Below are 14,601 nucleotides of genomic sequence, written 5' to 3'. Positions count from 1 at the left end.
TTTTATGTGTTTGTTTTTGATCTTTGCAAGATTCTCTAATGGCTGATCCAGGGCTGCCCCCACATCGTTCTCCTGTCATATGCCCCGTTCCCCTGACATTGACATCAGCCAACATCGTGTGCTGAAGGAGGGTCTTCGGCAGCTGGAAACTGGCCCAGGCATTGCGGTGGGCAGCCAGCAGGCATCTTCTGCCATCAGCCCTCCCTCGGGAAGACAAGTTCAGCAATGGTTCCTGGGAGAGGCTTGGGGTAGGAAAAGAAAGGATGTTCCTATAGGGGAGACAAATGTTCTAAGATACTTCCATTAATTAAGAAAATCTAAGGTAATAATACACAGTCCTCAGAGTCCTAGATTATAAAACCACTGTGTTAGGCTGAAGCAGGTATCACAAAGAAATGCAGAATGTTATTACCAAGATTTTTAGATGGTAAACATACTTAATGGAAACACCTCTTTCTTAACTCTGAAAATGCTTCATGTAGCATTCAGGCTTCTATTTTAAGTTAATTAAGTTGTATGCATTCTGAGAGCACTTTTGGGACATTGCAGAGACCGTCTCTGTAGATTACATGATTTGAAACTATAGCTAAGAAAATTTTGTGAAGTGGTGCAACTCTCAGAACTCAAACATGAATATGCAGGCCAGGTGTGGTGGCTCACGCCTGTAATCCCAACACTTTGGGAGGTGGGAGGATCACTCAAGCTCAGGAGTTAGAGACCAGCCTGGACAACATAGTGAGACCCCCATCTCTACTAAAAATAAAAAAATTAGCTGGGTGTGGTGGTGCACACCTGTGGTCCCAGCTACTAGGGAGGCTGAGATGGGAGGATCACTTGAGCCCAGGAGATCAAGGTTGCAGTGAGCCGTGATCATGCCTCTGCACTCCAGCCTGGGCAACAGAGCAAGACCCCCTCTCAAAAATAAATAAATAAGTAAAAATAACTTTGTAAGACATATGACTTTATTTTTCTATATTACTAGCTCCCACTCTCCTGGGGCATTCACTCCTAATCTCAGTCATATTGGAGTTCCCCTCTCTTCTTTTCTCTGGGGTTCTAGGTAAGTTCCAAGGGCAGGGTGATGGTGGCAAGAATTATATAGTTCTGAGGCTTTGGGAAAGGGGATGTCTCATCCTCACCGTCATCTTCACATGCTAGTTCCAACTTGTGTTATTAACAGAAACTTCCACTGTTCCACCTGACCTGTGGCCAAGCATCCACACAGTGTCCACAAGGCCCTCCCCTGGTTGGTGTCCTCTTAGTTATTCTCAGTGTTACTCTTGGACCCAGGAGTGTGATTCAGCAGCTCCTGTATGGCGGGAGATGGACAAAGGCTCAGTCCACTTGGGCATATCAAAACATTTCTTCTCCTAGAAGCCATGACTTGTAAGGGTTGGAGGCTCCAAGCTTCTTTGGGATTTGGGACGTCCCTGAGGCACATAGCCTGGGGAATGGGCTGCTCAGCCTGTTTTCTCTAGAACCTGAGCATGCAAGCACCACTCTTACATTCTGATTCTCCAATCCCTTGCCTGGGAGGAGGCGAGAAAGGCTTGCCCTTCACCATACCTTCTCTTCCCACGTTTTCTGTTACGTATGTTGTCTATGCTCTGAGTCCTTTCTGTTCCTCTAAGCACCTGTGTTTGTTTTGTGTTTTTAGGTGTCATTTATATAGAAGAAAATGCGGCTGGGTGCAGTAGCTCATGCCTGTAATCCCAGCACTTTGGGAGGCCGAGGCAGGCAGGTCACTTGAGGTCAGGAGTTCAAGATTAGCCTGGCCAACATGGTGAAACTCCGTCTCTACTAAAAATACAAAAATTAGCTGGGCATGGTGGCACGTGCCTGTAATCCCAGCTACTTGGGAGGCTGAGGCAGGAGAATTGCTCAAACCCGGGAGGTGGAGGTTGCAGTGAGTCAAGATCGTGCTACTGCACTCCAACCTGGGTGACAGAGTGAGACTCCAACTCAAAAAAAGAAAAAAGGAAAAAAAGAAAATGCACGGATCTTAAGCACTCAGTTTGAACAACATATGAAGCATCTCCCTCAACCCAGAAGGTTCCCCATGAAAGAGCCTAGACTTTTGAAAACCAAAAAGGTCTCCCCCTTATTTTCCTCTACCCTGCTCTGCTCCTTCCCTTTGGGGAGGTAACGAGCGCACCCTGGCCTACCTGCAGCTACCCAACGGCGCCAAATACATAGAGAAACGCCAAGGGCAAGGGGCACCCGTGAGATCGCATCTTAAACAGTATCCTCACATGAATCTCCCAATAACAAAGAATTATCCTCGTGACATTCACACAGTACATTATAGTCCACTGAGCACTCTCACGCTGTTCCTCTCATAACAAAGAATTATCCTCGTGACATTCACACAGTACATTATAGTCCACTGAGCACTCTCACGCTGTTCCTCTCGTTTACCCTTACAATGTATTATATTCTTACAATGTATTGTATGTGTATCCTTACAATGACCCATGTACAAATTATCATGCCATTTGGCGGGTGAGAAAACTGAGGCCCAGAGTAAGAGGTAACTTTTGAATGCTCCACAAGTGATACATGTCAGAGATGAGACAGGATCCAGATTCATGCCACTCCATTTGTTCCCAGAGAATCTAATATTACCAGCCCTCAGAGGAGAGAACAGAAAGACAGTCACTGATGCAGAGGATCTGAAGGGCTCCGAAGCCCTTCTCTTACCCAGTGCCACTCAAATTCCCCAGGGGCTACCTCCCTTTACCCCCCACTAGTTCTTCCTTGGTGTTAAACCATCAAAGACCTCAATGAATTGCCCCTGTAGAGGGTACCATGAAGACAGGGCCTAGCAAGTTTACTTCAAGGAGAAAAAGTGCTGGTAATGAAACAGATTAAGACAGTGGTCCACAGCATGGCAGGGGCTGACTTCCCTGGGCCGCATCCAGATGTTCTCACTTACAAGCGGTGTGATTCTGGGTAATTTGCCAAACCTCTTTAGGCCTCTGTTTTCGCACATGTAAAGAAAAGATAATCACAGAATCTCCCTCAAAAGGGTTCTTATGAGACTTCCATGATAGCATGCAGGTAAAATATCTCCCTGCCTGATCTGGAGTAAGCATCCATAGATGCTAACTAATATCATTATCCAAAGGAGGCTGTGAAAACACAGACACTAATATTTCACTAGTGTGTCATTGACGCTAAAGCCAGACTACATTACCATTGTTGAAGTTAAGTAAACATAGAGATAAATCTCTGAGTTTAACATGTTTTATTTGGGAAGCAAGAACTGCAATTCAGGGGATAGACACGGACCGGTGGTCTTTGGTATGTCCAAATAACAGAGAAGGTTGGAGGTTTTATGAAAAGGAGAAATGTTGTGTATTGTTTTCAAAGAAAGTTCCTTGGCAATAGTAAAGTTTTGGGGGGGCTGGTGAACACTGATTGGTGGGTGATGGTGTTAGACTTCCGCAGGTTGTTCCAGTAGCTGTTAGATAAAATTGGTTTTGGATTACAACTGGAATTTCCAGCGGCCAAGCCTGCAGAGAATTGTATCCTTGAAGGAATGTTTCGTGCCCCAGGTGCTTTACCCCCAGCCTCTGGACTCTGTTTTAGTTCAGTATGACAAGAAAGACCCAATTTGTATGAAGCTTTGACCCTGTTTTGTAAACTCCCTTTGATGCGGTCAGAGTTCATTCGGGAAAGCTTCTGGGAATAGTCAACGTGGCCGGTTGGAAACGGAGGTGGAATTCAGTGGTTACAGCAGAAGCCTGCACTGCATTGCCCAGGGATGGGCGCTCATGAGGGAGAGCCATGCTGCCTGCAGGAAGCAGGCCAGTGCTGAGCAGAGAGAACCATGAGAAAAGCAGACAGGTCTGTGCGTGTTTGAGCTGGTATCACTTACCCCGCAGGCAGGCGTGGGGTGACACATGGCTGGGTGAGCCACTCGCCGGGTGGGGCATTCACCCAGGTCAGCTCAGCCCAGATGGACCTGGGACTGGGACCAAGGAGCAAGTGAAGGTCAAAGCCACATGTGGGGCTGAGGGGCCAGGTGGCCGCCTTATGTGATCGAAGGCAGGAAGCTTTGGAACAGGGCAGAAAGGGGAGCCCAGGGTGAGGGGAGAGGGCCGAGCAGGTCGGATCTCTGATAGTAAGCTGTGCAGAGATGGAGAAGAGCCTCTTTTCCTCTTTCATGTGGGTGTCAGGGGGTGTCCAGGCCTGAGGGAGCCAAGCTGGAGAGTGCAGGGTTTCGCGTCTGCCTCGGAACTGGATGTTTGAAAGCAAAGGTGAATGGCCCAGCAGGCCCACTGGGGCACTGGGGAGAACTGGTTTGCCATTTTAGGAATTGTTTGGCTTTGGCTTTTTTTCTCACTAAGAAATTGGAATCTGAAAGAGCCTTTCAGCTTATTGTTGAAAATCCATCAGGACCTGAAAATTAGAGGCCTGGCCTGAGCTTTCAGCACATTTAAACTCACTGGAGCGAGGTGGAAAAGCCACAGGAGGTGGATCCACTAATTTAGAAAACAGGGAGAGAGAAGACAGTGCCAGTCCCCTCCCTGATGCAACAGTGACCACAGGTAACCCCTGGCCTCTTTGTCTACTGAGCCTGAGAGGCCTGTCCTGGGTCTGACCACCCTACCCTGGGGCCTGACTCGGCCCAGCCCCTCGGAACACTCAGCAAACACTTGTGGAAGGAGTGAACGAATGACAAGTCACTAAACCTAAATACAGGCATGTCACAAGAAGCCCTCCAGGCAGTGAGTCACTTAGCACTGCACAGGCAGCTGCTTTCTAAAATATTTTACCTTTAGTATGGTCATTTCATATTTCTGTCATTCTCTTACTTTAATGTACCGTTTTATGGTGTCTTAAACCATCACGCAATTCCACGGATATGCAGCACAAAGAATTGAGAAGTAATTCTGCTAAGAGCCTGGGGATTGTCATTGAAACTGACACCCATGTGACACTTTACAGTTTACAAAGTGCATGGGTCACAATTCCAGAGTCTTCAGCTTTGGAGGAGACGGGGGTGAGGGACATGGAAAAGAAGGTCACTCTCTTGGAGACATAACAATGACCAGGAGAAATTCATTTCGCAGTAAAACCATGCGGACCTTATTACAGCACCAAGCCCTCCCCGTTTCCAGCACCCAGGTGAGTGGATGGGTAAATTCTCCACCAGTGACTGCAGAAGGAAACGAATAAAAGGAAAGGGGGCCGGGCGTGATGGTGCACACCTGTAATCCCAGCACTTTGGGGGGCCAAGGTGGGTGAATCACCTGAGGTCAGGAGTTTGAGACCAGCCTGGCCAACATGGCGAAACCCCATCTCTACTAAAAATACAAAAATTAGGCCTGATGGCGTATGCCTGTAATCCCAGCTACTCGGGAGCCTGAGACATGAGAATTGCTTGAACCCAGGAGGCAGAGGTTGCGGTGAGCCAAGATTGTGCCATTGTACTCCAGCCTGAGCAACAGAGTGAGGCTCTGTCTCTAAATAAATAAATAAAGGAAAAGGGTAGGGGAAGAAGCAGCCCAGCCCTATACATTTGTCTCTAGGGTCTGTACAAAGAGGCGAGCTGGGACTGAAATCCTCCTGAGTGTGGAAGACGGACAGGAGCAGCAGCTGGACAGCATAGCTCAAAGCCAAGAGGCTTGCTGGCTGACTCGGGCCACTTCACGGTGACTGTGGGAAGTGAAGGGAGGCTAACTCAGGGTGTGGTGGGGAGTGAAGCCACCACCTTATTGCCTAGGCCTTCCCTTGATGCGCTTGGAAAATAAGTTTCTTTCTTCACCAGGTGGGGACATTAATTAATGTTTGCAAAAGTCTTTATGATCCTTGTCAAAAGGTGCTCGGCCGGCTCTAATTATCCGGGTTTCAGCTGCCACCGCTTCCATCGCAGCACTGCATCTCTGCCTGGAAGAGGTCAAACAAGATTGCTGTTGTCAGGATGTGCCTCCGGCTCCTGTGGATTTCTATCTGCATCTTCAATTACTGCCCAGATTCCAAAGCCCTGAAAGGGGATGGTATCTTGTTTGGGAAGGTGGTGACACGAGACCTGTGCCCTGCCCAGCTCCACCCCGTGAGAAGGCAGCTGCCTGGGAGGTATAATTTGACAAGTTTCTGGAAGGATTCACACATCCAAAAGCAACTCCCCATGACTTCTCATGGGGGCCGGAAATTCCACTAATTTAGTGAATTCCACTAAAAATTCACTCCTTCACGGGTCTTCAATGCTTTTTCAAGCAGTCTAGGACACGGTGGTGGAGGGAGAACCAGCCCAGGAAGAAGCAGCCAGGAAGCCTCGCCCTGGGTTTCCTCCTTGTTTGGGTGCTGGCTCTGCCCTCACTGGCCTGGTGACCTGGATAAACCCATTCTCTGTTTCTCATTTTTTCCACCTAAAATGGCGACGCTAATGCCTGTCGCACATGCTGTCGTGCAGATTAGATAATGGATGTGAGCGCCAAGTGTTGCAGAGACGTAAGCGGCATTATTGTTACTGAAATGTCCCAGCTAGATCATCCCCAGAAGGGATTAATGGCCCACCAGGCCAGGTGGGCACCTGGGGTGGTCAGAATAGCCAGTGGAACCACAGCGGGGAAAAATGCTTCAGGAGAGGAAAGGAGAGAGACCCCACCACTGGCACAACCGCAGAAGTTTTGGGCATGAGGAAGGGCTCTAGATATTTCTCCACTTCCCCAGACAGCCGTGTGCCCTCACAGGGGAACCGAAGCTGCCCAGCCGGCTCAGGCCTGACCCCCCATGTTCCTGCTGCCCCAAGTGTGTGGGAGGAGGGTGATGGCTGATGGGTACCCGCCTGGTGAAAGAGCCAGTCAGAAAACTAACTGAGCATGCCTGGGTGTATGCAGACACATCCCTCAGGTGATTTCAACAAAAAGGCCCCGTGTTGGCACGAGTAGCCCATCGACATCAGATCAGAGTAATTGCTTTCTTTGTCACAATTTCCTGCGTAATTTCCTCTCCTTTGTTTAGCTGAGAGAACCTGGCCTTGCATCTGGGAGCCTGCTTGCCAAACATGATTGGGTCCTTAGAGATGAAAGACAGAGTGAGCTATTGTCCATAAACACACTGGCGCATGGGTTAATTACTGCAAGGAGAAAAACAGCCTCCATGTTTCACGTGGGAGGTGCGTGGTGCCGTGCGGGGAGTGATAGGTGGAACGAGGACAGCCTTTGGGATCACAGTAACTGCTCCTCACCAGCCTTTGTTCTGGGCATTTTGCAGTAAAAATCTCATTTAATCTTCAAAACAGGCCTGTGAGGCAGAATCCAGGAATGGAAAGAACTTGGGTTTAGAAGCCAAACACTGCTGGATTTAGTTCTGTCCTTGCTTGCTTACTGGAGCTTCAGTTTTCCCATCTGTTAAATGGAAACGATGCTGAGTTCAGTGTGTTATGAGAATTCACTGTGGTAATGACTGTGACACAGCTGAAACCCTGCAGGCAGGTGGTAAACGATAGCTCTCGTGTTGCCCTTTACGGATAAGGATGCAAGAAGTTTCGGATGGTAGGCCAATGCCACGTTGCTGGTCAGCAGCAAAGCTAGGCCTGTCTCCCCGCCAAGGGCAGGCGTTTTGCTCAGAGACCACCAAACCTTCATGGCCAACATGGCAGTGGCTGGATAAGAGTCTCCCCCCAGTACTTTGCAAGCCCATTGAGGGTAAGACCATGCATCAGGTCTCTTGGCATCCTTGGTATCCTTGGCAGGTCTCTTGGTATCCTTGGTATCCTCTCCCACAGTGCTGTAAATGTTCCTTAAATGGATGAAAGCATTCAGGAGCGCCTAGAATAGATTGAGCAGATAACCGCGTAACAGGTGTCCACTGTGTGCATGATAACTTCAGCCTCTTCTGCATTGTTGGGATACAAGGCCCCTTCGCTTTGCATGGAAAATAGTCTGGGCACCCCCTGGCTTACTTGCCAGGATGCCTGTCCTCAGGACAGGAAGAAGGATGGGCCTGAGGAGAATTGTGTCAGAGGTCAAGAAATGAGCTCCAGCAGAAGTAGCACAAACGGGGAACCCATAAGGAAGCTTGTGATGAACACACATGGGCAGATGAAATGGAATATTGGATGGGAACACACCTTGAAAATGTACAGACCTGTGGCAAGGAAAGGGATCGCTGCTTAGATCAATAGCAGGGCCCTGGACCATGGCTAGGGGGATGCTTGTTAGTGCTTCCCTGGGCTGCAGGGAGCTGCGGGAAACAGGCCGGGGAAGGAGACTGGCCAGTGACTCACACAGCGGAGCACAGGTTTAGAGGAGCAAAATCTGAACAGCCCCTCTCCTTCTCCCCACCTGTTTTCTGTCACGTGCTCTGGACCCGAGCCCCCAGTAGGGCGGCCCCCTCAGCCTCCAGTGGAATGCAGAGGCACTTGACAAAAAGCCTCCAGTGAACCCGGGCAAGTAGCAGGGTGGGGCTCAGGCCTCCTGGCCAAGTCCTTGTCTTCCTCGAGCCTCCAGCTTCCTCCTGAGAGACAAAGCCCTCGCCAGGCAGGCTTTAATAAGCAGTAGTGCCCTGCACCCCTGCCCAAGTCCCCGGATCCCACACTGACAGGCTACTGCAGCCCCCACCTGGCCTGGCACGTGGCACATGGGGTGTCTTGGCAAGTGGGGTGGTGCCGTATGCCTGTAGTCACAGACTGGAACTCACTGGAAGAGCTTCTAATGTGCGAGAGCTGAGGTTCGAGTTCCTTGCTACCTGTGAAGACAGTGCTGTGACCGGAGCAGGCCCCGTAGTGAGCCAGTGATTTCATCCCCTCCAGACAGAAGGTGAAGTCTGTGCCTTCTGGGCAAAACATCAGCTGACCCGTGACACGGCTCAGACCCCAGAGGCCTGGCTCCGGGCCTGCCGGGAGGAGTCATTCCTCCAAACAGGCGCGACTGTGAGGACTTCAGAGAGTGGCTAATTAGGGTCTCACCTGGCCAGCTCCGACCTGCAACCGCAAGCTCGCGACCCAGCTGCCTCTCCCCAGTGCATCCAATGGTAGAGTTAGAAAAAACATGTGATGTCCCGTGATGTTAAGAAGTGAAGAAGCTGGCCGGGCGCGGTGGCTCAAGCCTGTAATCCCAGCACTTTGGGAGGCCGAGACGGGCAGATCACGAGGTCAGAAGATCGAGGCCATCCTGGCTAACACGGTGAAACCCCGTCTCTACTAAAAAATACAAAAAAACTAGCCTGGTGAGGTGGCAGGCGCCTGTAGTCCCAGCTACTCGGGAGGCTGAGGCAGGAGAATGGTGTAAACCCGGGAGGCGGAGCTTGCAGTGAGCTGAGATGGCGCCACTGCACTCCAGCCTGAGTGACAGAGCAAGACTCCGTCTCAAAAAAAAAAAAAAAGGAAGTGAAGAACCCCATGGGAAGGTGGCAGAAAACATCCAACAGTGAGTGGCAACAGGTGTGCTGGTCACAGAGGACTTCTTGGGCAAGGTCATTCGTGAACTCGGCCTTGAAGCACGGGTATGCTGGGAATGGAAGAGGACACAGATGCCATTTTATCCTCACTACAGTGGCACACATGGAGAAGGCTGACGAAGCTGCGTGCTGGGGAAGAGGTGGGTGTGTAGGTTGTCTACCTGTCAGCCGTGGGAGTGTAAATGAGTCACCCACTCAGGAAAACAGCTGAACACCCCCCAGGGGGACATTCCTGTCCACCATGACCCAGGAATTCCACTCGTAGGTATATACTTTAGAAAACTCTTACACAAAAATGTTCACAGCAGGACTGTTGAAATGCCCACCAACAGAAGAATGGATAAACAGGTGTGTTCACACCACGGAGTATCAGACAGTGTCCAAAGAGAGGAATCACGGCCACCCTAGCAATACAGACAATGCTTATAACTTACTACTAAGTGAGAAAAGTAAGTCCCAAAAGAGTACAAACAGCATGACACCCTCTCAAAGAAAGCAGAGATGTCAAATATAATATATACATTTTAGGACTCCAAGGAATAGGTAAGATGAGAGGACAGGAAAGGAAAATTGGCCAGAAGCTGTGGCTCACGCCTGGAATCCCAGCACTTAAGGAGACCAAGGCAGGCAGATCACTTGAGCCCAGGAGTTCAAGGCCACCCTGGACAACATAGCAAAACCTTGTCTCTACAAAAATATACAAAAACTAGCCAGGTTTGATGGCATGTTCCTGTAGTCCCAGCTACTTAGGAGACTGAAGCGAGAGGATTGCTTGAGCCTGGAAGGTCAAAGCTGCAGTGAGCTGTGATCGTGCCACTGCACTCCAGCCTGGGTAACACAGAAAGATCCTGTCTCAGAAAAAATAAAATAAAATAAATAAAGGAAAACACAGAAAAGAGGCACACAGGATTCGGGGTGACAGCTGTCTTGGAGAAGGCAGGGAGGGAATGGGATGGGGTGGGCCACACAGCTGGTGTCAGCTCTTGCTAAGGCCCAGCTTTCAGGCTGGGTGGTAGTTTCACAGGTGATTATTCTGTTACTTTAAAATGGGATCTCTTAACACAGCTAGGGAGGTCGGACTATGCCTGTAATAGCAAAAGTAATAAAATGCATCATAAGCCCAGGATTATAATTTCACCAGTTTTGTACCTGCCGTCTGTTAGGCTTTTTCCAGTGGAGAGCATTCCTTGAAGGGGAAGGGCATGAGCAAAGGGAATGAGTCTGGTTGTACAGGGGACAAGAGGGGAGCCAGACTCCTGGTACAGAGGGTGACCTGCGGGGGGGCCTGGTTGCAAAGGGGCCCTATGCTTTCTAGTGGCTGTGGTCAGCAGGTCAGGTATGGGTGCTTGGAACCTGTTGAGCACCGAGGGCCCAGCACTGCGGTCTCGTGACCTTGCCCCTGCCCTCTCAGAGCAGAGCGCTCTGCGGCTCCATCCCCTGCAGAGAGCACAGGCTGGGTGAGAGTTGGGGAGCCGGGGTTGGAGGCTGTGGGTGGCACTGTCAGACAGGGTGGGATGCAGGGGACTTGCCTTCTCTTGCAGTAATTTACCCACCCGTAAGTGGGAACCTCTAATTCAGAGATACCTTTCACCACCACAACTTAAACATTCCAGAACCAGGACAGATCCTATCAGGACTGAGATTCTACGCGGTTCCAGATTATCTGCCGATTGTGAAGAAGGTGGAGGCCTGGATTCACAATCACCAGGTAGTGTTCCGTCCACACACCCCCACCCCCATCTCCAGGCATCTGCCCTGATGGCCTCCGGGGCCCCCTCTGTGCCTGCAGAGATGGCGGCCTGCGCTCCAGGTCAGGCCAGGTTCCCGGGAGCCAAGGTCTGGCTGTTATTCCATGAGTGTCCAGCCCCGGAGCTGCCTCCTCAGGCCTCTGGAAGTTCTGCAGCCTGAGCTGCCATCCTCAGACCACTTGTCTCTGACTATAAGACGCTCAGGGTCTTTCCACGTCTCCCGGAGCCAGGGAGCAGCAGGGAGCCAAGAGTGGCAAAGGACAGCCTATTTAGGCCGAGGGCGGGCCTGAGAGATCACAAACCTATTTTCTTTACCCAGAACTTTTAATTTAACCCTGACTTAAAAGGGTGTTGGGGAGCATTGTGCTAGAAATCCCAAATATGATCAAAGAATCCCACAACAGAGGTGAACGATGGCCTGTTCCCAGGTTCATCCCAGGAAGGTAGCAAGACAGCACCCCCTTTGTCCAGCTTAGTGAAGGGCAGGGGCAGCAGATGTAGCTGTTCACAGGGTGAGGCAGCAAGGGTGGGAGCTTCCAGAACTCCAGGGAAGGCAGTGGAAGAGGGAAACGTTCACAGAGCACCAAGAGGGGCGCAAGGGAGCTCAGCTCTACAGCCAGAACCCAGCCACCCTGCAGTCAGGGGCGCGGAGGCCACAGCTGGGGCCTGCAGGGGTAGAGAATGTCTCATCACACCATGGCCCCCGCCCCCCACCAGTACACACTCACCCCCTCTCCCTAAACACCCTCCCCACCCCGGGGGCCTGGCTGCCAGCAAGTTTCCTGGGACTCCGCCCTAGTCGTGGGTAAGGAGGCTAGAGGCAGCCGCAGGGAGGTCCGGGAAGAAGACCTGACTCGTTTGAGGTCAACCTCCTGCCACCTAATGGAATGGAGACCAAAGTCAGCATTTAGACCAGTTCAGTAAGAAAAATGAAGGAGAGCTGACCAGGCGCGGTGGCTCACACATGTAACCCTACCACTTTGGTGGCTCATCTGAGGTCAGGATTTCAAGACCAGCCTGGCCAACATGGTGAAACTCTGTCTCTGCTAAAATTAGCCAGGCGTGGTGGTGTGCACCCATAATCCCAGCTACTCGGGAGGCTGAGGCAGGAGAATTGCTTGAACCCTGGAGGCAGAGGTTGCAGTGAGCCACTGCACTCCAGCCTGGGCAACAGAGTAAGACTCTGCCTCAAAAAAAATTAATTTAAAAATAAAAAAAGAAAAATGAAGGAAGACAGCATGATGGCACTGTGTGTGGGATGTGGGGCTGACCAGCCTGAACTTGTACCATGGCTCCTCCACCTAGGAGCTGGTGGCTTTGGGCAAGCTTCTGAATCTCCCTGTGCCATTTCCTCATCCACAATGTGGTATACTACTAGCACCAGCCTGTGTAGCTTAAGTGGGTATTATGCAAAATATTGAGACTAGGCCCTAGCAGAAGAGTAGGTACTGCACTTTGATCTGTGCGATTGTTATTCCCTGCTCATAAGAGTTTGAGGACAGAGGTTTGCACCAACCACACTATCATCTCCCTTCTCTGCCTGTCTACCCATCACGCAGCTGTGAGGACTGCGGCCCGGGGAAGGTGAGTGGCAGTGCCCGCGCCACTGCCTGGTCTTTTTCCTGACTCAGCTTCTCCCACTCATGCCTGGAGCCATCTCAGCCCCCACACACTCACCCTCATCTCTGCCTCTCTCACTCCGCATCAGCTGAGAACACTGAGTCACCAAGCAGCCCCCACCCCTCCAAGGCTGCAATGTATAAAGAGCCAGCCCACCCAGCCTCCCTCACTTTCACCTGGGCTCAGCTCCCGGCCACCTGAGTCAGCCCTGACTGAGCCTCTCCCAGGATCCTGTTTCACTGGCCTTCTCCTCCAGCTCCAGGTCCTTCTCATCGGGTGGCTCAGCCCTTGACCAACCTTAACCCTCCGGAGTCATCAGCCCATCATCCTTCCTCCGCTTTTTGTTCAAACCTCTTAAAAGTCTATGCTCCTGGTCTCCACCTCCAGCTTCTCTTATTTGTGACTCAATTGCCTGCAACCTGAACTGTGCTCCACCCTCCATGCCTCACTCCCTGAAACAGTCCTGCTTGCAGTCCTCTTTCCTCCTGTCACTGCTCCATGCAGCTCTCTGGATAATGGGTGGTTGCACGAGGTTCCATGGTCTCTCTTGCTTTCCTCCCACGTCTTAGACTGCCCTCTAGGTCTCCCACTGCTTTCATTTGCCCTCTCCATGGGGAAGGGTCTGTCTTTGGCCCTCTCTCTTTCACCTCCTCACTCTCCTGGGATAATTCAAATGTCAACTGACTGAACCTCCACACATTTGCTGATGGCTCCCAGGATGCATCTCGGGATGAGACGTCCCTCTAAGATCCAGCTCCCTTTTAGAGGTCACCACCTGGTGGCCTGCAGTCACCTGAAACTTGAATGTCAAAAATAGAAATAATCATCCTTCCCCCAAACCTGCAACTTTCTCCTATTTCCTTACTCAGAAGGCCTCCCCAGCATCCTATCCAGTGTGGGATTCATTCTTGCTTTCTACCCCCCCCTCCACATTACTGAATCTATCCCCAAGTCCTGCTGATTTTACTTCCTAAATAATTATTCTCTCCATTCCTACCATTACCCTAATTTGGGCCTTAACATCTCTAGCTATTATGGTTCAAATCATCTCCATTTCTCGGTATTTTCCTCAAACTCACCCTCCCCTCTGTAGCCAGAATGTTCTTCCTACATCCCAGGTCTAAGCCACGCCACTCCCCTCCCCCTACCCAGGAGAACCATGAGCTTCTGCGCAAAATGAGAGGCCCATGTGGCCTTCCCATCCTCCCTGCATCATTCCCATCCTCCCTGCATCATTCCCATCCTCCCTGCATCCCTCCCATCCTCCCTGCATCCCTCTCATCCTCCCTGCATCCTTCCCATCCTCCCTGCATCCTTCCCATCCTCCCTGCATCCTTCCCATCCTCCCTGCATCCCTCCCATCCTCCCTGCATCCTTCCCATCCTCTCTGCATCCTTCCCATCCTCCCTGCATCCCTCCCATCCTCCCTGCATCCCTCCCATCTTCCCTGCCTCCTTCCCATCCTCCCTGCATCATTCCCATCCTCCCTGCATCATTCCCATCCTCCCTGCATCATTCCCATCCTCCCTGCATCCCTCCCATCCTCCTTGCATCATTCCCATCCTCTCTTTATCCTTCCCATCCTCCCTGCATCATTCCCATCCTCCCTGCATCCCTCCCATCCTCCTTGCATCCTTCCCATCCTCTCTGCATCTTCTTCCCACCCCGCCTCCCCAGAGGGGAATAGCTCCAGTGACTGCTCCTAAGCTCACCTGCCCCACTGGCCCTTTCTCATCTCCCTGCCTGGCCTGGGGCTGTGTCTGGGGGATAGAGGAGTTTCCCTGTGCTAGCTCACTCCACCCAACACACAGACCCCGAGGCT

Source organism: Macaca mulatta, chromosome 13, assembly GCF_049350105.2.
Source record: "Macaca mulatta isolate MMU2019108-1 chromosome 13, T2T-MMU8v2.0, whole genome shotgun sequence".
In the NCBI taxonomy this organism is placed as follows: Eukaryota; Metazoa; Chordata; class Mammalia; order Primates; family Cercopithecidae; genus Macaca; species Macaca mulatta.
Note: the sequence above shows the minus strand (reverse complement) of the source record.